Below are 25,020 nucleotides of genomic sequence, written 5' to 3' on the forward strand. Positions count from 1 at the left end.
AATAATGGATTGCAGTCGCTTAGAGCTCTATTTATTGATCCTCACTTGTATCTACCAGTCTCAAGGTCCGATTTGATCATTTGCTAATAATATTACAGAGCAAACATGGCCATAAAGTTTTGCAGCTGAGTACAATTGCATGAATGCATTTGGCAAGGAATACGTGTAGCTCAGAATACAGTAAACAGAACAATGCAAGAGAGAAACAGAAAATCATTTGCCAGGGCAAGCTACAGGTCCTGACTGACAAGGTACATTCCTTAAAACCTCAAGAGAGACATTCTTTTCTAGCACAGTTTCAAAACTGTTGATGTCATTTTTCAGTCAAGGCAAGACTGTCATACTTATGGATATAATGTTGATACTTATTTGTATTTAGAATACAGGTAAGATGGTCAAAGTGAAAAAGAAAATGTATTGTGGACAAAAGTTGATATGGAATAAAAATGGAAACATTAAAATGATCAAAAACACTTTAAAGGAATTTTCCTTAGGGTTCCCTGTGAGGCTTTACATTTTCCAAGTGACACATCTCCATCCAGAATGACCATTTTTGTTGTTATTATTATAAGAGGCGGAGTATTTTAAAAGCCCTTTGATCCAACTATGCAAAGACTTACGGTAAACAGATAATGAGAACCGCTCCTGTGAAAGCAGCATTAAGCAGACTTTGGGGAAGTATAATTCTAAAGATATGACAGAAAGTGGGCCAAGAATGGACCTATAAATAAAAATGCACCAATGTATGATCTCTACAAGAGAGAGAGAGAGAGAGAGAGAGAGAGAGAGAGAGAGAGAGAGAGAGAGGGGGCTGCGGCCAATTCTTGCATAAAAGGTACAGTGATAAGTGCACCTTTAATCCAGTAGAAAGCTGTAAGGCCCTTTAATAAAGGCTTGCCAAAGATGACTTAATACTTCCCTCAAACCCTTATAATCAATGGGGCATAGAAATATGAAGATAATAGGGAAAAATGGGTCTTCTCTCTGGTATGTGTGAACATCAGTTCTACCTGCTCTCAGACAGGATGGACCAGGTTTCACACGCCAGCATTTCAACAATGTCAGAGGCTAGACTGAAGCAGGTTTCAGACTAGTGATTAAGGCGGCTGCCAGCTTGTTGCAGGCCAGATCAATTCCAATTTCTGTGAGGGATGAGTGTCCCCACAAGAGACGTGAGCTAATGTGGACTGAGCCGCCCTACAGGGACCAGATCGTAACTTACATGAAGTGCCTTGTTTAAGATCATTTAGTACAACGCAAGTCTCAATTCCTCATAAGCGAATTGCGACTCATTGCACGTTTTTTCAGGTTTCTAAATTCAGTCCATGACATAACACAACAACTTGGCCTTCAGTGCAGTCCAGGGTCACCTGAGACACTTTTGTATCGACACAAAATCACCTTCCTCCCTCACAGACTACTTGACAATCAAGGCAATTATGTTACATGTACAAGGAGTGTATTTCATCTTAGAAATTCAGACTCCCTTGGATGATTAAGTCACCTTGTGCTAAGCAATAAAGGTAAACAAATACAAAAGAACATTTCAATTGATAAAAATGCAGTCTAAATTTGAACACTTTATATTAAGGTTACTTGTTAACCAATTCCTTCGAAAACTGACACATTTTCTTGCTTTAATGTCATGTTGTCGTTTTATTGCCCTTGTAGTTTTCGTTGTATTTATTTTATTGACCTATTTTTTTATTGCTTTCATCTAAAAAAACAGGAGCTTTGTGAGAGTGATTATTGAAAACACATTCACCAAGACACCAGAAGCATGATCTGAAATGAATACCAATGTAGTATCAGCAGGATTTGTAAATACTTACCTGTTTTATGCCTGCCGCTGGTCCCATGTGACCAAACATAAAAAAAGTAAATTAAACCAAGGTGCATATTGATACTGGACTGTACAAATGTGTGACTCACAAATGAAAGCTAACCAATTAATCTCCAGCAACAGCCTCCTTCTGGACTGTTCAACAAATATGTCTACTAACAGCTCTGAAGGAGGCAGAATAATTTCCATCAAAGTCCTATGAACAGATTGTGTAGCCTAATCCAAGTGTTTTGTGGACAGATGTTTGCAATGTGGGTCCAAATGTCCAATATTTACATCATTACAGCGGGACATTTTTGTCCCAGAGCAAGCCCACTGCCAACAAAAATCTGGAGTAAGCGGCAGGACTGTGTGCAGGGGCTTATGATGGAGATTTGAGGGAACAGGTGGCAGTCTGACGTGAGTACAGCACAATGTGGTCAGGGTGGTGGCTGGGTGGTGGCTGGGTGGAGGATTGAATTAAGCTTTAAAGAATGTACCTGTCATGGTGACTATATTTGGAAGACAGGAGTGCCTGATCTGAACAGGATATACCAGTTTAACTTGGTGTTATTTTTAATTCTATTTCCCACAGAGACAAATGATGTTAAACAATATGTAGTGGGAAAGGTCAGGGAAATGCTAACGAACAAAGGCAATTTAATTTCAAGATGAAGGATTTTAAGGAAAAGTATTCAAAGGCAGCCTGTTCACCGGAGAAAACCTGCTGTTTTGGAGCCTTTTCAGCTCAAATGCTGCTAAACTGTCTGATTAGAGAAAGTAAGATCTTCTATGGTGAGGAGAGTCAATTCAAGGTTTCAAGGTTTTTATTGGTCATACGAACAAAGCTATAGTGCAGTTATGACGATGAAAATCTTAGGTCACAGACTCACTCCAGTGCAGCACAATAAAACAGATAAACAGAAAATATATATATATATATATATATTAAGATATATTTGTGTCTACTGTATTGATTCAAGTGTATTGGAAACTGATGAAAGGCATATTTTGAAGTAGAGCTATAATCTTAATCTAAATAATCAATAAATGACATCTCATCATCTATATAATGGCCCATAAAATGAATAATTGTATTCATTACATTCTATGAAAATGTGATTCTTGATTTTAGAAAAGGAGGTGTAAAATAATTTCACCTCAATGCCCATTAAGTAACTGATCTGGAGCATTTGCTCATATCACATGATTTTCATCTGCACTGGACTTTTATCAGGATTTAATCTACGGTAGTTCATTTGAAATCTCAACTGTTGAGCGAATTTGGACAAGAAGTCTGATGAGAAAAACATTTATTTAAACATCTATGATTCATTTTATTACCATGAAATAGGGTAACCATAAGCTTCAATAAAATACACACACATTAAAGGTTAACTGTAGTCTTTCATCTAAGGAGCAATGTGTTACAGACTATGACTCTTATTGCACTATTTCACTATTTTTCTTTTTGCATTTACTTGCACTATTTTTTCTGTTTTTCTATTTTATTGTGTTGCGACGTTGGTGGAGCCTGGGACCTAAGATTTTCATCGTCATAACTACACTGTAGCTATGTATGTATGACTAATACAAGTCTTGAACCTCGAACCTCGATATTTAGAGATGCCTCCCTTGCTGTAGGCATCTGCGAACCAATCAAGTTAGAGTTTACTTCATCACTTTTTCCTTAAGGACATCTGTGGGAAATGTTCATAATTCATATATGAGTCCTTGAGTGACAGCCAGAACAGTTGTTTTGTCAAGTCACCCTGACCTTAGCCCATCAACATTGAGTCAGTTCATTATTGAGAGCTATTGGACATTTGTTACATATTTAAAAAAAATAATCCCTCAAGGTATTTAAGTGAATGATACCTACTTGCAGAACCCAAAAATAGATTGCTTTTGGCCGTGACTCCAGCAGCAGAGGCATTCAAAACTATTTTTTTATCAGGATTTAAGAGGAAGGACATTTACTATTATTGTTTGTTTGACCTCAAGGATACACCATGAGGTTTGGTGAGAAATAAATCAATTTAACTTCTGTGCTTCACAATGAGGCTCTACAGGGCACCTGAAGGATGTCGTTCACACTCACCATAACACCAGCTCACAATGTATACAACTAAACTGTCAAGGGACATTGAACCAGGAGGAGCTGTAAACTGGCCAAACTCCATCTGCTGATGAATATTATCTGAAGACTAGAGAATGCAATTCCTGAATAAATTGCTAGTGGGAATGCTTTATGCTGAAAAGCTGTCGCTAAACTTCTATGTTGAAATGTAATGTGTAAGATGAAAGTGAATACTTTAGATTGAAATGATACATGAACAATGGGGGCTTGAATGCGTGATGAGAGAAGAAAAGAAAGTAAAAAGGCTTGGAAAAGCAGCAGAATATTTTAACCGCAAACTTTTGAACTAACTTGATGGCGAATGATCTGCCGCCATGCCAACGGCATTTGATGACACCCCATAATACGCTTAGATGTGTTGATGGCTGCATCGTTAGCAAACCTGTGAAGTTTTGGGCCGTTTGGAGCATTTTCACTGAAGTTATGAGAAAACCGTGTTTCATGGTGAGCATTGTGTTGCCATGGGAACGGCATTTTAAGAAATCTCAAAACTGTCCCGTAGATCTCTTCACGGTTGGACTGTTAGCACACATGTGAAGTTTGAGCACTTTTTGAACATTTTCATAGAAGTTATAGCGACGTCGTCTTTTATGGCGAGGGATGCGTTTCCATGGAAACGGCTAATGATGACACCCCATAATTGACGTAGAGCTGTTGAGGCATGGACCGGTGATATACAAGCGATGCTGGGGGGATGATCGGACCGTGTCCATTGGAGTTACAGCGACATCGTGTTTTATGGCGAGGGATGCGTTTCCATATACAGATGAAGATTGAGGGACGACCGGACCGTGTCCATTGGAGGTACAGCGACATCGTGTTTTATGCCGAGGGATGCGTTTCCATGGCAACACCCTATGGTGAGATCTCAGATTTGGCATAAAGCTGTTGAGGCATGGACCGGTGATATACAAGCGATGTTTGGGGGACGATCGGACCACGACATCGTGTTTTATGGCAAGGGATGCGTTTCCATGGAAACGGCATATGATGACACCCCATAATTGACGCAGAGCTGTTGAGGGCAGGACGATTAACCATTATCTGAAGTCTGCTGCTCTGAGCATGTCAGTTGGAGTTATGACATCATCGTGTTCCATGGCACAGGTGTTTATATTTGAGCCAACGACATGTCCAGAGATCAAAGGTTTCCACGGTGAGTGCAGTAATCAGTGAGAGGAAAGCATTTTCATTGTTCTGAATGAGAGATAAACCTCTTACATCTGAATGTTTTGTTGAAGAACCGTAACAGATATCGGTGACATTTCAAAGTGTGAAGCATGTCAAGGAACTTGAGCATCTGAAGTGTATTTTTTTTGTACTTTCAGGTTAATAATGTGGCCTTTTTGGCAGATTAACTAAAGGTGTGCGGCTGCTGTGGTGGGGAAAGATGAGGCTGAATTTACAGTGGGGTTTAATGGAGACATGTTGACAGTTTTTGTCACTTCATGCCCTCAAGAGGCCTTTTGTTTAATTATTTTGCTTAATTATATTTTATTTGTTAAGCTACGAGATGTTTTCCTACGTTTCTCATGAAAGATTATGTCTCAGGAATGTAGGGTTTGGGAATTATGGCAGGTTTAAAAGAAAATATGAAGGCAAGATTAAATCTGTCCTCCACTCTAGCTGTGACATCACACACTCTAAAATGTGAAAAAGGCCTCTTTACCAAGGTCTGAACAATGTTTAACACTAGAACCGCCAACGGGTACATTTTACCCGCAGCTGTTTTTTTTATTGTGTGTAACTTTTTTTCCATAACATATTAAAGTCTCCCAGTCCGTGACTTTTCCTGAAAGTGTGTTATATAGCACCCTCTGTTGTTAAAAATTGTCAATAGGAAGTCAGATTGAAAAAATCGCCAAATTGCCATTTATACCCATATCCACCAGCGGGTAATATTTACCTCATAGAAAATGCAGCGTAAACATGACGTGTTGCTATAGCAACGCCTTTTGTCTACTGCGGTTCCTTATAGATAGAGAGATAGATAGAGAGAGATAGATAGATATATTGATAGATAGATAGATAGATAGATAGAGAGAGAGAGAGAGAGAGAGAGAGAGAGAGAGAGAGAGAGAGAGAGAGAGAGATAGATATATAGTTATAGATAGTGTAACATCTAGGAGAATACAAGATCTTGGATGACTGAGGACGTAATGCATGTGTGCAGGTTACGTGCCGATGGACACTCGGAATGAGAGAAGTAGTCCGCGTCGTCTGTTTATGTAGACAATTATATGTTCATAGAACAGAACATTACAGATGGATCGATAGATAGTTATAGATAGATAGAGAGAGATTGAGAGATTTGTACCTAAACAAAACACAAGTCTAACACCAAGCCTTTAAATCAGCACTTGTAGCGATATTTTATACTTCATGCTATCTGCACTATATCATATGAAAAGCTGAGAGTCCACAGATTCTATTGGTATAAATGTCATCCCTGTGCGATCAATACTCACTGTTCTGTATGATAAATAAAATAACATTGTACCTTGCAAATCAATAGCGGGTACATTTTACCCGTTGGCGGTTTTAGGTATACAGCGACCTCTGGCAGTTCTAGTGTTAATATCTCTAAAAGTACGAATCTGATTTAAAAGTTGTGTTACAAGAATAATGCCAGAAAGATGTGTAACATTTTAAAGTTGGAATGAGGTTTGTGAGTGAAAGTATGAAGGAGCAGTTAGCAGTTGAAATTGCATGAAGATTGTTCAAGTCTGAAGAGTTTCTCCATTGACTTCCATGTTAAAAATGTGATGAATTATGGGATGTATCTCTGGAATTATGAAAGTTATGAATGAGAAAAGTAAAAGCCATCGATTCCCGACCGAGCTGAACGTTTTGATGTTTGAACTGAGTTTCTGCGATGTGGAATGTGGGAGAAGAAGAGGTGCAAATTAAGCCGGCGGAATAATAAAGAATTTCGTGCGTAGCATAACAGCATTCCCACTAAATGATATGTAAAATTGTTTTCTCAAGAAGTCCTTTTTACTCCAACGTGTTTTTTATAAATGATGGCAATGATAGATGCCGTACAGGGCTTAAATCTATATTGTTGCAGAACCCATTACTGATTGATTACACAATACTGTCTACCTCCATCTCTGAGTTTGAAGACATGTTAAAAAATAGGGTAAAGGGGACCTATCATGCAAAATGCAGTTTTTTATGTCTTTTATACATAAATATGTGTCCCAGGTGTGTCAGGGAATTCTCTTTTCCTCCGTACCCAAATCTCTAAGGTGCCGTTTACATGAGGACAAAACGGGTTGTATCTGCTACTTTTCTCTCGCGTATAGTTCACACGAGGCCGACACGTAAACGCGTAAACGGACCCTGCAAACGATAACGGGTCCCAAGGTGGAAAGATCTGCAAACGGAACTCTCTAAGGGACAAACGGCTCCGTGTGTACGCCTCTATACGATCATTTTCTGATAACGATTAAATAGCCCGGCCTCCCTCTCCCCACGTCTCTCTCTCCCCACGTCTCCTGCTCAGAGGTCAGCTGCTGGGCTGTCAGAAGAGGGGGAGGAAAAGAGAGGCTCTGTTTATTATTCTTATATAGAGTCATTATTTTATTTTTTTTAAAGCTCAATAAATAACATAGAAGACCTCTGACCGGCACTTTTCTAATTTTGTCTGGAAGATTTAAACTTTAACGGAAACTCTGCCGCATGGTTCCCTCGTCCCTTGAAGGAGGCAGAGAGGTGGGTGTTTTTCGTCTGCTGGTGGACTACCGGAGAGATTTACAGCAGGAGCACACGCCGTCCACCACGGAGAATTAACAGAAGGGCAACCATGGCAACCATGCTCCGGGGTCTTCTTTGCTCCTTTTGGTGTATTTTGTGGCGGCAGCAGCGCCACTTACAGGCCCTGCATATGTACTACAGCGTTTCCAGCGGGTCGAGCGGTCTCGTGTGAACGGACACGTTAAGTGAGCCGAATGCGTGTGAACGGAATACTTTTTTGAAAACGAATTTGGTGCGTAAACGCAAACGTACCCGTTTCGTCCTTGTGTAAATGGGGCCTAAAAACGGGGCTACAACGGAGCTGATCCAGATTTGCGTCCGATATGACGTAATATCGGAAATATAGGCTGGCTTTACACCCGCAGCCCTATCAGAAACGTTGCTATCAGAAACAATACCTGACTGTTATGGACGTAATATGGTCGGTGCATGTTTACATTAGCATCGCTAACACTCAGAGCTAACCTGTACTGCACAGAGCAGGAACTCACCTTGTGGTATAACCTGCAAGAGAGAAAGCATTTGAGCTCCATACTGTTTCAGAAATAATCCTTGATAATGATATGGCGTTTCATCACCGCAGTATTTAGTTTAGACAGTAGCTGCCCGGTCCCGCATGAGCTCAGCCCCCTCCTTTTTTATTTTGATCAATTTCTTTTATTTTTTAAAGCTTTATACCCAAAATCAGCACTTTTGAAACAGGAAGTGAGATAGAGGGATATGAGGCGTGGCTAGAATGGGTGATCTGTTTGGTATTTTGAGCAAAACACTTCATAGACATGTTTTTTATATATTTTTATATATCTGAGACCTATGCTATTGCCTACAAATAGCATGATAGGTGACCTTTAAAGCTACCTCAGTGATTGTAGAATCTAGAGGGACTGTAAGCATTCCCTGCAACTGGAAATCTGTCCAAACCAAGTAATTTACACCTTGAAACGAATCAATGTGAGTTCACTCGTGAGATTGCAGTTGTCAATTGTGTTGACTTGCTGCTGGTTCAGTGCTTTTGCATTTATTTTTTATGTGTCGTTTTCTCAACAATGTTTGTGGATTTGGCAGATAAACAAGCGAAATAATACAGAATAAAACAATAGATGGTTTGTGCCAGTCAAAGAGCTGCTTCAAGAGCAAGATGTTGCCTGAACTCTTACACACACACACACACACACACACACACACACACACACACACACACACACACACACACACACACACACACACACACACACACACACACACACACACACACACACACACACACACACACACACACACACACACACACACACACACACACACACACACACACACACACACACACACACACACACACACACACCTCTGAGGCATAAGAACTGCAAGGCAGGCATAAAATGTGCCTCTGGTCCTCTTAATTCTTGCAGCACAGCTGAGTCCTGTATCACACAGATGAGAAGCTTTTTTATCTTCTAACTAAAACAATTGTTTTTCTGCAAAATAAACCAAAACATATTTAGATTAATGAGCAATTTTGTGAGGAAAATAAAACAGAGCCTTATTTCATTTTAAATAGGGTCACAATGCAATATTTGTTGAGTGTTGATTGCATGCAAGTGTTGAGTGCATCTTGATTCATGGATTCTTAAACATCATTTTCCAAACACAATTGTTTTACTACTATTTAATGTCTAAGGAAAGCTATCAGACGCCTTTAGAGTCTTGATGTTTGGGTTCCGTGACCAAACATATAACATAGTAAGAGGACACGTGGATCACATATTTCTAAGGGTCAGAAAACAAACTAATCCAGGGAGAAAACTAACAGATCTGAATTCCTGAATAAGGGTTTAAATTAGATAGGACTTGGTTGGCAGAGTGAGATCTGCACCAAAGTAAAAGTCTTAGCCAAGGAGAATTATATCCTCGTACTGGCTCTAATCAAATGTGATGCATGGAAGGCGCATACCTCAGCATCTCGTGAACAGCTCAATGAAAAATGCGACAGTGTATCGTACAGAGTGAAGTCACTGGGGAAAATGTCGAGCAAAAAGTAATCAATTATCACACATCACACCACAATCCCATTGCATAGCCCCCTTGATTATTTAAGGGAATTAGCTATCGATCAGCTAAGTGAGTCAGCGGGACAGCCAGCAGCCAGCTAGCCGGTCAGCAACACAGACGCTGACTGCAGCTCTCATCAAACTGCAAACAGGGGAAGGCTGGTTAAGCACTTGCCTCGTCCCTCTTGGGAACTGACTTAAGAAGACAAAATGAGTGCGTACTTATTATGTATGGGAGGCAGGCAGGATGAAATTGAGGTCAAAAATTGTTGAGGAGGCATGGGAATCTTGCGCCATATGCTAGACTGCTGCAATGATATGTGTGTGCTGAGCTGAGTCTCGGCATGTAGGCGGCTCATCATCATCATTATCATCCAGGGTGTCTATGCTCACACCAGGGCAATCAGCCACAGAGTTCAGGCTCTAAAAGAAAGCATTGTGCTTTACACAAGTGCTCTCTCTAAACAATTTACAACCGACAGCTTCTCGCAGAGAGTCCGCTGGCCTCAGCAAGTCCCATTATGTGGCCGTCCAAGCTGCTGCCACTGTGAATCTTCAGGGAGAAGACCCACAGCGTCTCTATCTAAATGTTTTTTCATTTTCTGGTTTCAAAAAAGATTCACAACATTTTTTACAGTATTATTACAAAACCAATGAAGACGAAATGGAAAATGTTTACATTAAATTCTGCAAAAACAATATATGGAGGACAGAATAAGTGACTCACACCATTGTAACTTTGTTGATCACAAACTAACAACCCTGTACTTAATTTGGCCATGGACGGTAAGTTATGTTAAGTGAGTGTTTGCAAATTGCAACCTTCACACTTTCCTGCCTGCCACACATTCTGTTATTGTTTCATTTAGCCATGTTGGGGAACAGTGGGTTTACCAAACTCTGTGACATATTCAACTCTTTCTAGTTAATCATAATCATGAACAATAATATTTCAGATTAATGCATATAAAATGACTAAGTGTGTTGTGAGAGAGGTTGCTGACTGTTACTGAACAAACAGAGAATGCACACCCGACTGTGCTTTTCATTTGGCTAGACTTTAGTAAAATTGGGGCCGTGTGGAAAAGGTTTGGATGACACTGGGATAGTAGCATGGGCGATTACAGGTCTTGTGCAGCTTGGAAATCATGTCCAATGTGTTCCAAGCCAAATTTCAAAGCTGTATTGATTTCTGATATAATTTCTGATTTCCCATGGGCCTCCCTGACTGGTTGTGTGGTTTTGCCACCTCGATTGAAACATCCTGGAATTACTCTGGCCAGGGGGGGAAAAAAACGACCTCAAACGAAAAGTAATGTCTTTCTATGGGTGAGTAATACTGTCTGCTGTGTCCGACCTCCCCTCAACAACGAATGCAGCTTCAAATAATTACGCATTATTTCCCATACCTGCAAATCAAATTTCCTACAACACATATTTCCATGGTGACTGGCAGCAATTGTTTTCCAGCATGTTAGTCAGAGCAACTTTCCAAGCCAGAGATTTTTATGTATTTTGCACCCATAATGGCCAATATCTGAACATTGCCGCTTTAACCATTCATGGTCCATGATGCTTTGAGATTTCTTTGCTGATACTCTGGAGCAGAAATATCTGAGACAGGCAGCAGCCATCCTCCATTTATCATTTGAATGATGAAAGCTCGTCCTGTGTGGCAAAAGCCCTCTCACAGGCGACTCTCTGAGCTGATTGCAAAGCAGCCACTGCAGCAACTGCTGACAGTATGAGGCGAGCATGATGGCTCTTAGCGTGCCCACATATCCCCAACAGCAGGCATTTTACGTGAGCAGTTGCAGCGTATTACTGTTTGATCCATGCCACAGAGCTCAAATTTCACAGATAAAGCGCATGGAAACATGATTACAGCTTCTACTATAGGTGGTCATCAACCACTGGAGAAATCACTTCCTTTATAACAGTCACACTGGATGAGACATGTACTGAGGTTCTCTTGGGGTTTGAGGTGCCACACAGTTAACAATCAGTGGTCACCCCATGACTCTATTGATAATTGATGTCCTGCATTATTAGCCCCTTTAAGTGCCATTAAGAGATTCTTGATGTCGGTAGTGTGTGTTTCAGGGTCTCATTGCTCCTGTGGTGCGTGTCATGCCGTGGTTGAGCAGAGGAGCTGATTAAAATCTACCACAGCCCAGTGCACCGAGGACATTTGGGGCCTGCAATGCAGAGTATGATACTCCTTTTCCCCTTTCTCTTGCTGCTGTCAAACCAATTTCCACTTGTATGCTAATTTTTCTTCCTACTCTTTTCATGTTAATGGTACTAGGAGAAGGACTTCAAAGTGAGAACTGAAGAGGCTAAATCTACTTTGGAGAAAAACAAGAAACAAGACAGGTATAAAGACAGGCTGTGATTACATGCTACATTACAATGCAACTCATTACTGCTTATAGCAAATTAATTACATGCCTCTCAGCTGAGCTAAATTAAAACCTGGTTGCTTCTGATACTTAACAGAACGACTGATGAAAAAGGCTTATTCCATCATGCAGGGTGTAATAACTTAAGGCTGATAAAATAAGACTGGTGAAAAGTTAAGGAAGTACTCAACTGTTGATTATTTACTTTTCATAAAGTTGTTGCTGTCGGTCTTTCCTTGGACAACCCTTTCATCAGGAATCAGTGTTAAACTATCATCGTGAAGCAGCCTGTGTCCTGTGTATTTCCTAGTTTGGGTGAAATGTTGTTTTGTTCATTTGAGGAAGAATGCCTGCAGAACAAAAGTTGTACCATAATGAAAATGTCACAATTTGTCTATCCACAAAATCAATATTTTTGGTAGACAGTACATTTCAGAAAGTGTAAGATGCGCAGGTGTGGCAAGGTATATCTCCAGAAAATTATAATTGAAAATCCTGCTGTGATATGTTTGCCGCTATATTTATACAATAACTTTGTGAAACTTTTTCCAAGCATGTGTGAGCAATGGAGAAAATTAACACCCCTAAATGTTTTTTATAATTTTTCTGCAGTGCCAAACAGCAATGAATTGCTAAAGTGCATGGGCCTCATTTATAAAGGGATATACGCTCAAAAAATGGCGTACGCCAGTTTCTACGCAATGTTTGCGATTTATAAAAAACGAACTTGACGGGAAAACGTGCGGCCCTCCACGCAAACTCTAACCCATGCGTACGCACTAAGCACAACAACGGGAGAGACGAGAAACTGCGACACCGTTGGCAGAAGGAAGAATGGAGAGAAATATGTGGAAATAATACCATACATAAAATGTTACCTCTCATTTATCATATATGATTTTTCAAACATTGATTAAAGCCAATCTTAAAATGATTAAACAAACGCCTGTTTGCGACTCCTCAGTGCACACAAAAACATAACTTGGAGAAATAAATAAATAATATGTTGTGTTAATGTTATGAAATGTTTTCTCATAAATGATGCGGTAAGCAGGAGGACAGAATTACGTCTAACTGACGCCGTTTTGCATTTCTATAGGTTATAGATACGAGCATGGTTTTATATACTATCATGTTTAATCGTGTTTTATGCCGTTTGCCAAGACTTGATAAGTCGCTCGTAAAACACAGGAGGTATGGAAACTAAGAGCACCATATGTGGTAAATTGTACAGCTAATATAACACAACACATTAGTTGTATTTCCTTTAACTGGTGGATTATGGATATGTAGTTGCTGATTAACAGCTGGAACACAAACTACCAAATACAAAAACATAATTCAGATCCAGTCGTCATGACTCCACTCCGGAGGGATCCCCTGATCATTTCTTAGTTTCTCATCAAGGGGGTGTCTCCTGTCCCCGGTACAAACACACTGCCTGAGGAAGGCTATGTGTATTTATTTTGTAATTAACCTTTTTCGGACCACTTATTTATTTATTTTGGTGACGATCTGACCTCCATGCTGCTACTCTGGTTCAAACTGCATCCACCAAACAATATGATTTACCTCGACCTCCCCAAAATAACCAAAATCTGACACGGTGTGAGATTTCTTTTTTAGCTGTTCTGTCGTCATTTCCTGCGATCTTCTTCATGCAGTCAGTCAAAATGAAAGGGCGTTTCTTTGACTATTTCTAGGCAAATATGGGCGTTACGTGAAGCCCGCAAAAGCTGCACCACATTTCGAGTCGATTGTGATTTATAAAGGAAAACCGGCGTAGGAAGTGCCTTACGCACTTTCCTCGCCGGTACGCAATGTTCGGTGAATAGGAAAATGTCGGAACATTTCTGTACCTATTTTTTGGATTTCTACTACGTAAGCAACCTTCCCACGTCAATCCTACGCACGGCGTTAGGCCCCAGGTGACACTGAGGTTAGATACATAATATGTACCCATACATCACTTCAACTGTCAATGAACTGCATGTACATAGCTGAGGTCAATAAATCAGCCTACTGTGGATGGTTTTCACAGAACTGCAAAGAATCAGCATAAAAAAGGAAATACTCTGGTGCAAATTGACCTTAAATTGGCCACAGGGGGCAGCAGAACAAGCTGTAAACATATCCCAAATATTGGCTTGAAAAGTTGTTAAAGTGAACTTGTTCGCAAACATAACTTGAATGTTTTTCACTTTGAGCAACATTTTAAGAGTTTTAGTTTTTTGGATGCAGTGCAGCTTTTATTGTCTTCCTTTGTTTTGAGATAATGTTATACCTTGTACAATTGTATACACTCATGTCCCATCAGTTGCTGTCCTCTGAGATGCATTACCCTCTTTGTTTACCAGCAGAGAAGACAACATCTCCTGTGCACATCTTGTACGCCAGTGTAGCAGAAACCCAGGCTTTCCTTTCTAAATCTCAATCAGGGTCTTTTTTTGCCTTGCTAACCTGGCCAGTGCCACTGCTACACTCCTGTCAACACCGAGCCTGCTCCTGCTCGATTGTACACACTTTCTCCCAGATCCAAGACTTTTTATTTCCATAGCAACCTGAGCATCACATTTGGTTTGCAGAGATTAATATGAAAACAACATAAGAGAAAAAATATACAAACACAATATGTCCAATGTGTCAGGAGATTCAAGCAATATGTGTCCTCTATAGAAAGCCAAGAGTGCCATCAATCGCCACCGTTTTAAAACGTTTTTAAGTTGCACATTTCATTTTTTTCGCCACAAAAAAACAATTATTTTGATAAACTTTATTAATCCCAGTGGGGAAATTGTTCCTCTGCATATGACCCATGCTAGTGTTAGGAGCAGTGTGCTGCCATTTTGAACGGCGCCCGGGGAGCAGTGTAGGGAACGGTGCCTTGCTCAGGGACACCTCGGTAGCACTTGGTCTTGAACTGGTGACCTTCCAGTTGCCAAGCCAAGTCCCTATCGACTTCGCCACCACTGCAATAAAAATGATTTTATGAACATGAACCAGTCCTTCTGTTTTGCATAGCCAGTAAGCTCAAAGTATATGTCACATTTCCGTGAAGAGTAAAGCCAGGCGAAAAGTTCCTGCCACTGCAAAGCTTTAGATCTCTGCTGTCTTTGTGAATTGTACAATATTCAGGAGGACTAATTATTTATTTGCCTTGGAAAATAAACACTTTGAAAGCATTCATTGTGTTGATTGTTGTAGTAAATATAACTGTTGCGCACAATATATGGGCATTTCGGCCATACAAAGCTAGCTTTGAATAATTTCAACAATGTCTTTAAAGGTGTGGTAAAAAGTTCTCAATTAGAATTTCTGAACAGAGGGATTGCCGTGTCTTAACGTGTAGGAGGGCAGCATCTAACAGTGCTCACAGGGTTAAATGTGCTGACAGAGTTATAAGTGCAGTGCAGAGAATAGGACATTAGCCTAGCTTGTGGGGCATACAAAGAACACTTGGTTTGGGACACACACTAAGGAAGCATGACTTAATCTTCTCAGGTAAACATGACTAAACTATATTACACAGAAAATAATAGTTTTCTACTATAATAATGCTCTGAATATCTCTTAATTAGAACATTTTAAGAAATAAAAAAAGATTTGCAGTTTTAGCAAATAATCTACATTTAAAGATGGGGTATGTAATTTATTTCAGAAACACTTTTTGTTATATTCCATGGAATGCTCTTAACATCCCGATAGCAATGAATATATTAAATGCTTTGACAATAAACACATTAAAAAATGTCATCTGTGGAAGCCGTAGAACTGTAAAAAGCACGACCAATCATCTGAGCCGGCCCGGCTAAAATAACTGGATGGCCTACCTGCCTGTCAGCCTTCTGTGCACAAACTTATCTCGTGCCCTCATTGGTCATGTGCGCGTTCGTGTGTGTTGGAGGAGGGGCTCTGTAAGGAAGTCTGAAGGAAGGGGCAGATTTTTTCCGGTTGTGCACTTTCAAATTCTAACGCACTCGAGCTGGTTTCTCCAAAATGACATACCCCACCTTTCAGGTATGGTCAAGGTGAGGGGAAATTATGGTAAGAGTTTTAAAAAAGCTACTCTTATATATATGGGTCTTTACAGGACGCTGGGCTGCACTCACTGATATTCTCCAACAATCTTTTTACTGTGGCCTGAACCAAATATCCTTTTTTTTTTTTTACAGCAAACACATTAAACAGCAAGGCAACCCAACTGTCAAAAATAACAAATACATTCTATTGTGACTTTTACATATCTGCCCTTCTGGCTTGCACTTGCTGTTGCACTGTTGACAAATAATCATTTTATAATTGTCATAAGATAGATTTCTGTCATGTCAGTACCGAGGAATATGCTCTGCTTACAACACTTTAAATGAGTCTGTCTTGGATGAAATGTATGAAGTTACAGAAGTGTCATAACATTTTTTTTTACTGAAAATCCTGCTGGCAAGTCGGGGAAAATGCTTGTGGTATCTGCAGATCCCCGGCATGCAGCCACAGTCCCTTTTCTTGTATTCCTACACACGATAGTCCCAGTGAATCAGTACAAATAATGACATATTTCCTAGGAGACCAGCAGCTATGTGGATATGAATATTATTGTTCATCTTGCTCACCAGGTGAAAAGGTTTGAAAGCACACAGTGCATTTGGTGAATCCAATTTAAAAACTGAAAGATCAACAATCAAAACACATGAAACAGATTCAGACTGTTACGGACATTTCAGGAAAAAAACTTTACTTTAAAACTATGATAAAAGCAGCGGTTAAATATTTTCACTTTTTTGCTCTAAAATACAGCTGCCTCTCCATCACCAACACAATGGTCCTCTTCCATCCATCATTTCAGTTTCGAACCATTGATTTTCCTTGTCCTTTCCTCACATAATCCTTTGGTAGTGGGGAAGTGTACTTCTCTCACTTTTTATGGAGCATGCATTGAACTTAATTGAATTTTACATACTGTGCGAGTTTCATGACATTTCAGGAGCGGGGTCTGTTGGACTCTGTGCCATGGCTTTGTGGATACAAGGCAGGTAGCAAAGTTATTACACCTCTGTACTTTCATTCATCACTGACAGGTGCATATCTCACCCAGCACTGCAGGGTGTACTGCATGGTCCAGTTTCAGAATCTGGAGCCTTGCACCCTATAACAGCTATCGGCCGGTATAACAAAAAAATGCAGTGATAATTATGTTTTTAAGTTTTTAAATTATACTGCACATATTGCTGAGTATACCTAAAGTCTAAGCAGGAACTTAAAGCAGGCTGAGAGTATAACTGCTACATCCTCTGAGGTAATGTCTTATACCTCTTTTCTTTTTAGGCCTACTATATTGATTATTCATGATTGTATTCCTTTGTTTTTGATCTACTGCCAGACTGCTGTAATATTCCCAAAATGTTCTCCTTGTTCCAATGTGCTTTACTGTTTTGGGAGTTGCTCCCAGGTTCTTATAATTTGTTGTTTTTTGTCTTTTATGGTTATTGTTTATTTATAATTTACCTTTTTTTAAGCACTCTGGCTGCACTGCAAAAGCTGGCAGTGAAACGAATGAATCACTGACTTAATCATTGCAGGGCGTGGTACGAATGTTATTGTATTTTTTCTCTTGAGATGAGAGATAAAACATGCTGTTCCTTTGTCCCGTTAGGTGGGTAATGTTTTAGACTCAATAATAAATGCTTCTTTTATTTTATGTTATCCATTGCAGTTTATTATGTTTCCAGTGGCATATTGTGGGTCTTTGTAGAGGAAAACCTGCCTGTGTTCAGCCATCGTAAAAGGACTATATCAGTTTGCATGTTTTAGCCTTTCCACTATCAGTCAGATATACTTTGCATTACTGCTGAGCACTTTCCACAGAAATCCATTGTGTATAGATTTGTGATCTCCCCCTGCTCCAAAGCAGCCACTGTGCTTTGCATTTCTGTAAAGTGTAAAATCGGATGCAGTGCTTTGGAACTTTCTTGAATAACTGTATAAATCACATCTGGTTTCAAGTGTTTAAAAGTTACTGTCTTGTTATGTTGTAGCACACATTTTCAAATCCATTTGCACATATGTAAGTCAAAAGCCACATAATATCAACATGGAAATAGTTTTCACTGATCATATTTCTTGATGAAAATCTTTGCAAGCTGATTAATAAACTGTAAAGAAATAGAAGGTGCCTTTGTGGGTGGAAATCGAAGATAGAAGAAAAATGCTTCTCAAACTAAAAGTAAAAGTGTTTGTTTTTTTTTAGATCACAATGGATGAGCAAATGGGAAAAGGTTGCCCATACTGACATTCGTTTGGAGGGCAATTTGAGTTATGGTACCATCAGTTGTTACTTCCAGAAGTGCAGTTTCTCAAAGACCTCCGCCAGTCATTTTCTTCCTGCTGCAGCTACAGCATAGCCCCGCCCTCTTTCCAATGCTTTTTGTTTTGATGGTATACTCTTGCTTGAATAAATACAGCAGAAGATTGGAGTAAGCCGAAAACACATTAAAAGGTATCCTGGTCCCTAAAATCCTCTCATATTTTGGGATGTATTACAATCAATGAGAATATTAAAGTTTTGTTTTGCGGAACGCCCTGCTTCTAAACCCGAGAAACACGCTGAAATAGCCTGTAGTTCTTCCATACCACTAACATGGTCCCTGTTACGTCAAATGATGACCCTGGATTCAGGAAGAACAACAGATTTCGCAGCTTTATCAATCAATACAACACTCACTGAGAAATATATTGCTTCCATAAAGAGCATTTACTTTTAGCACTGAGCGCAGACTGATTTCTTTTTCAGCTCTGGCAATATTGTTGCTTTAGGGGTGAAAGTCCAGCAAGCTCTCTTCTGAAGTAAACAGTATCTCTGCCTCTAATGGACTCCGGGATCACCTCATTGACAACTGCTTTTGCTTTTATTGCCATGCGTAGTTTTATAATCTCTTGCCATGAAATGTTCCTTATTGCCAACACTTATGGTATGTTTGTGTTCAGGGATTCTCTCCTTTAGTTCTTATATATATATATATATATATATATATATATATATATATATATATATATATAACTGTCCAGAGAGAGATTCAAAATAGTAAACGACAAAATAAGGTGCTGCGGTTCATGAAATAATTAATCGCACGTATTTTGTTCTCAAAGACATCAGTGAAGACTTTGCCTGTTTGATATTTCTGCAATAGTTGCATCCACCACTTTGGGGTTGGATGTTGTAAGTGAACTTGCAATCTGAAGGCAACTATGTGTAACTGTATCTCCTCCTTCAGAAATCAAGCTTAGTAGGCAGGATGCACTGTAGAATTAGCTAATCATTAAACATTAAAGTTCACATTTTTCCCTCAAGTGTTATACTGTGCATGCTCTAACCGCCCAGACATTATAAAATCACACAACTAACTTTATCAGGGAACTAGAAAACTTTAAATTACTTTCTTATCAGCTAACACTCTGGCAATAGATTTTAAAAGTGAATACAGCCAACTATTCCACTTCATATTGCATACAAATGTGCGAGAGGAGCCTTTCAATTACCAGGCTTAGCTTTCCATGACACATTAACACAAATATGAAAGCAAAACTAATTGATTCTGATCTCCTTGAATACTTCTCGTACATTTTTGCTAAAAATTTGAGCATGGAAGTTCCCTTTTTTTGGGGGAAAAGGCAGCTGACATTTCTTTGTCAACTCAAGGTTACTCCCTTGTTCTGTAGATTTTGAACATCCCTCCCAGCTTGTTAAGGTGTCAGAATGTATTGAGTGAGGAAAGAAAAGGAACCAAGGATAAACTCAATCATGGAAGCACCTGTTTGGTATGCCTAAAGGTGCAGTTAATGTCATGTATATTTATTTATATCTCAATTATCTAACTCTTACCGACTGCATACTCTCACAGAGTTGAACTTCATTTTTTAAATAAGAGGTTACTCAAAGAGATTAAAGTCTTTCTGATATATGAAGAATATACAGAGAGTGCAGAAAGTCATAATCAACCCAGCAGGGTGGCCATCACCATGTCCGTCTGAGCACAAGGCTGTCATGGAACAAAGGAGGAAGAATCTCTGTTCACGCGGCGAATGTTAATACGGTGAGGTCTAATCTGCCACCATTGACATCCAAAGCTGAGTGCTTTCTCTTTTGAAGGTAAAATTATACTGCCAGCTGCAGAAGTGAGTGTTTACATCACACACTGCTGCACATAATGTTGGCCTGTAGGCCCATCTTTCCAATGATTGAGCTTTTTTAACCGCCAGGCATAAAGTTTGGAATGGCAGACAGAGGAAAACCAATGTTGGAGGCAGATGCTAAAGCTGTGATAAGACCATGGTGGGCAAGGCAGATGTATAACTGGAAGCATATTAGGAAAATAGCTTGTGGCAATTCTTGAAAATGTGTGGGAATAAATGACCTTGAAATACTGAAATGCTTAACTTTTATTCTTATTTTACATGATTCTCATTATACCACGCTGAATATCCTTTCCCCCTGAAGTGTTGTCATCTCTCACAAATTATGTTAGTTTAGTTAAGTGGTTTTTTGTCTTTGTCTAGTGATTTTCCACTTTAATTTTGAATAGTAATCTTTCCTCTCGTTTCAGATACTCTGACCTCCCTTCCTTGTGTGTCTCCCACTCCTGTGATTGTCGACCACGCCCCTGATTGTTTCCACCTCTTCCCCATTACCTGGTGTATTTATTGTCCTCGTCTCCCTCTGTCCTGTGCCTGTTCGTTTCGTTTCTTGTGACAGTCTACCAGCGTATCATGCCAGAAAGAATCCCAAGCAGAGCTTTGAGCCACGTCTTGCCTAAGTATTCTGATATTCATGCTCGTAGTGTTTTTTCCTTATTGGAGTGATTTTGTTTTGTTAGTGTTTTTCCTCATCAAGAGCGACTTTGTTTTAATACTGTTTTTCCTCGTTAAGAGTGATTTAGTTTTTGTTTCCCACTGTCGTGGAGTTTTGTTTTGAAATAAACCTTTTTTTGTAAAAACCTGTGTGAGTCGTGCAATTGAGTTCAAACCCGTTTATTCAGTCGTAACAAGTGTGTTTTATCTTTAGTCTGTCCAATTGTGGCTTGCAGTTACTACCTTTTATTGTTCCCATTTAGCATTATCACAAATGTGCTCCTTCAAAAGCAACTAACTAAAAACAAATATGGCCCTGATTTGCTTCTTGCTGAAACATACTTCATTTATACTCAAATGCAACCCTAGAGAGGTTCCTTTAGAGAGAGAAACTTTCTTTCTTGTTATTTCTAGTCATGTATTGTTCAATAGTCCAATCATTACACATTATGCTACTTTGCTGTGCCACGCCAGGACTGCACACAAAGCAGGAAGTGCCTAAACCTGCTTTGGGATTAAAAGCAAGCTTTGCATAGCTAAACAGTGAGATCCCTTGAAGCTGCAAGTCTTTTCAGTGTGCCACACTCATAAATCAATACTGACATCAAATGTGACAGCTATAGATTAAAAAACTTCTCAAAGATCTCAAAGAAGAAAGTTGTGTCTCACCCTAGTTAGGATCTATTGACCGCTTCAACTTCATGTGAACTGGACATTTCTATTCATTCCCTAATCTTCGCTTTCTAGTACTGCTTTTTGCAAATCATCACCACTCCTGGCACCTGCAGCTACTTTTCAATGGCTACGGGGCTCTTAGTTTATATTATAAACACGTTGTCTATTGGAAATCTCTTTCACACGGTCTTTCTTCTTACTCCCCCTTTCCGAAAAACTTGAATGATCCTGTAATAAATATGGTGTGAGGAAACAGAGTCCAGCGGGAGCAGAGGAGGAAGAGATTACTGGAGCTGCTTGTAGAATGTTAAAGATCCATTATCTCAAACTGACCTGATTTAATAAGCGCTGGGGGACATTGGAGTATTAAATCTAGCTGTACTTTAATGAAACATTCACCTAAATTATGTCGTTTTCCTCTGAAATTCCTCCTCCGTTTTTTACAGGCTACAGCCTGAATAACTTGAAGTAAATCAGTATAGGAGGCATGAAACATTTCCACGCTTAAGAAAAAAGACAGATTTTCTCTGCTGATTCAGCCGAGTTGACGCAGAGATGATTTTATAAGGATGTATTTTTCCATGTGCCTGTGTCAGCAAAGGTGGAGACCATAAAATAATTGCTGCAATCTTTTATGGTTGTCTGTTAGGAAACCTTCATTTTTTTTGGCATCATTGAGAAATGGAGAGTCTTGTCGACTGTGGAACATTTAAATCATACTATAGTCAAACAGCCCCTTCCTTGCTGGCTGGTGTGCTGTCACATCTTTTTATTGCAGTTTCCTTCTCTGTATTCAAATCAACAGTATTAGTTCAGAAGAGTGTACTGTACGCCCACACTCCTTTACATAAACGAAATAGTCCCGTCTTCAAGCCCTGTAGCTGACAAGTCGTCAGCATATTCATTTACATTGCCGGGCAGTATTCAAGTGTTGGGGGTAGACTGTCATTTGAGAAACAGCAGTTATTTAAATGTTGCCATTTAAGTTAAAAAATAAATAACAATTTCTAATGAACACAGCAGTTTACTGCTTCTTGTCCCTTGCAACAAATATGTAAATGTGTCCAGACAGTTTAACCATTAGTTTCAATCATATATTTATGTCAATTCCAACATTTGAATTGAATCACTTTGAATACTCTACTTGAGTGTGTACTGTGTATGGTCTTGGACCAGGTAAGAAATTAATCTGTGGAAAACTTCAATGTGACCGCGGGGATTTCCAACAACACGTTCAAGTAATTCTTAAGAGACGTGATCTGGAAGTGACAAGAGGACAAACAGACCGGGTCTGAAGAATGTTACAACATTTGTGATTATTTTGAACAAATTGAATTAGAAAGTTGTGCTGCTATAGAATGTAAAAAATGAATGACATTTTCTATTGTCAATGTTTTATTGATGCTGGACTTCTTTACATTTTGGCCTCTGTAGCAGTCATTTTGTTTAAGGGATATATTATACATTCTACTTTGTCCTACAAGTTCGTTATCTTCAGTGTCATTCATACTTCAGTGTAACTTCACATTTTGTCTGTCTTTTTATACAATTCAGAGTCCTTCACAGAGCAGAAATAAGATGTAATTTGCTATTTATTATCAACAAAGCTGCTGTGGGCTGTCTGTCTCCATAACCTGCCGGTAAAGTGAGTCTGAGTGTGTTTCAGCCAGTAATGGGTTTAGAAGACATCCTAACAGTGTGGCCTATAGCTGCATCACGCACTTCCAACATCTCTTTAAAAACATCCAGTTGTCTTTAACCTTGAGACCTGCTTCAAGTGAGGTAGCTCTATGTGGAGGATCACTTATACTGCACAAAGATGAAGAAATGTATCACATCCCGACCCAAGATGGGTTTTTATCCTGAAAAACATTCTGTATTTTCCTGCGGTCTCTGTTGGACAGTTTTAACCATTCCTGAGACATTGAGTGTGTTCCACACTGCCAGTCAGTAGCGTAGGCAGAAATGTACTTTAGGGTGGGCCTGTAAAAAATAGGGTTGGCCAGATTTTTCTTCTGCGCATCAGAAACAACAATTACTGTTTTAATGGCTTATCAAGAGCACAAACACAACATCTTGGTGTCATTCTGGACAGCTCTCTCATCTGCACCCCACATCACCCGGACTGCATTCTTTGTACTTTTTTTTGTACTTTACCTTAGAATATGTTATGAATGGTAAGGTGTCCTTGGGTGCTTTGAAAGGCGCCCCTAAATAGAATGAATTATCATTATTATTTATTATTATTATCTGAAACGATGTAATACATTTTAAAACTTGTTCCAGTCACTTGCCCCATGCATTCAGCAGCAGCAGGCCATTCACTTTGATTTTATCCCGTTATGTCATAATTTCGACAATAAAGAAATGCTACATAAAAGTTATCTTTAACATTTTATCGAACCATCTCCGTTTCTAACTTTCAGTATTTTAAAAGAGATCTCTCTCTCTCATCTGCGTGCGGGGGCGGGGCCTCACAGACACGCTGCATCTCTCTCGCTCAGACATGGTGCAGCGCTGTGCAGTGTGCAGTGCACACAGTTCTGCCAGTAATGAATATTACATCTTGTGAGGAAACTTTTCCACCAATAATTCCAATAAGTATTCCAAAATGTATTCACTTCAGGTTTACGAAAGTAACTGTAATCAGATTACTCGTTGTTCAAATGTAACGCCAGCTGAATACACTTGATTTTTGTATTCTGATTACGTAACGCCGTTAGGCCTATATGTAGCCGTTACAACCCAACCCTGTGTATATCTCTCCGGACTCAGGCGGACTGTCCACCAGCAGATGAAAAACACCCACCTCTCCGCCTCTTCCAAGGGACGAGGGAACCGTGCGGCAGAGTTTCCGTTAACATTTTTTCTTCTTCTGAAAGCCCAGCAGCAGGAGAGGTGGGGAGAGGGAGAGGTGGGGAGAGGGAGGCGGGGCTATTTAATCGTTATCAAATGATCGTAGGCTATAGATCGCTGCTAGATGAGGGCAGTGGGGGCTCTTCTTGGAACCAAAGTTCATTAGTGAACTTTGAGCCATCATTTATTTTGCAGGCAGCTCTCTGCCTCTCTCACGTTATTATGGCGCACGCAGGAACAGACAATCAGTTTTTACCGTAAATGAGTTCGGCTCAGAAGATAAAACACATACAACATTAATTAAACTCGATATTTGTTCACTTGAATTTCACTTTGAATTCTTGGATATTTTCAATGGGTGAATACATTTTTTTATAATAATAATAAAATAATTTTTAAATGACACCAAAACTTTCTCAGGGTTGGCCAATGAGTAAACTGGGTGGGCCTGGGCCTACCCTGGCCGGCTACGCCACTGCT

This window comes from Notothenia rossii, assembly GCF_949606895.1.
Source record: "Notothenia rossii genome assembly, chromosome: 2".
In the NCBI taxonomy this organism is placed as follows: Eukaryota; Metazoa; Chordata; class Actinopteri; order Perciformes; family Nototheniidae; genus Notothenia; species Notothenia rossii.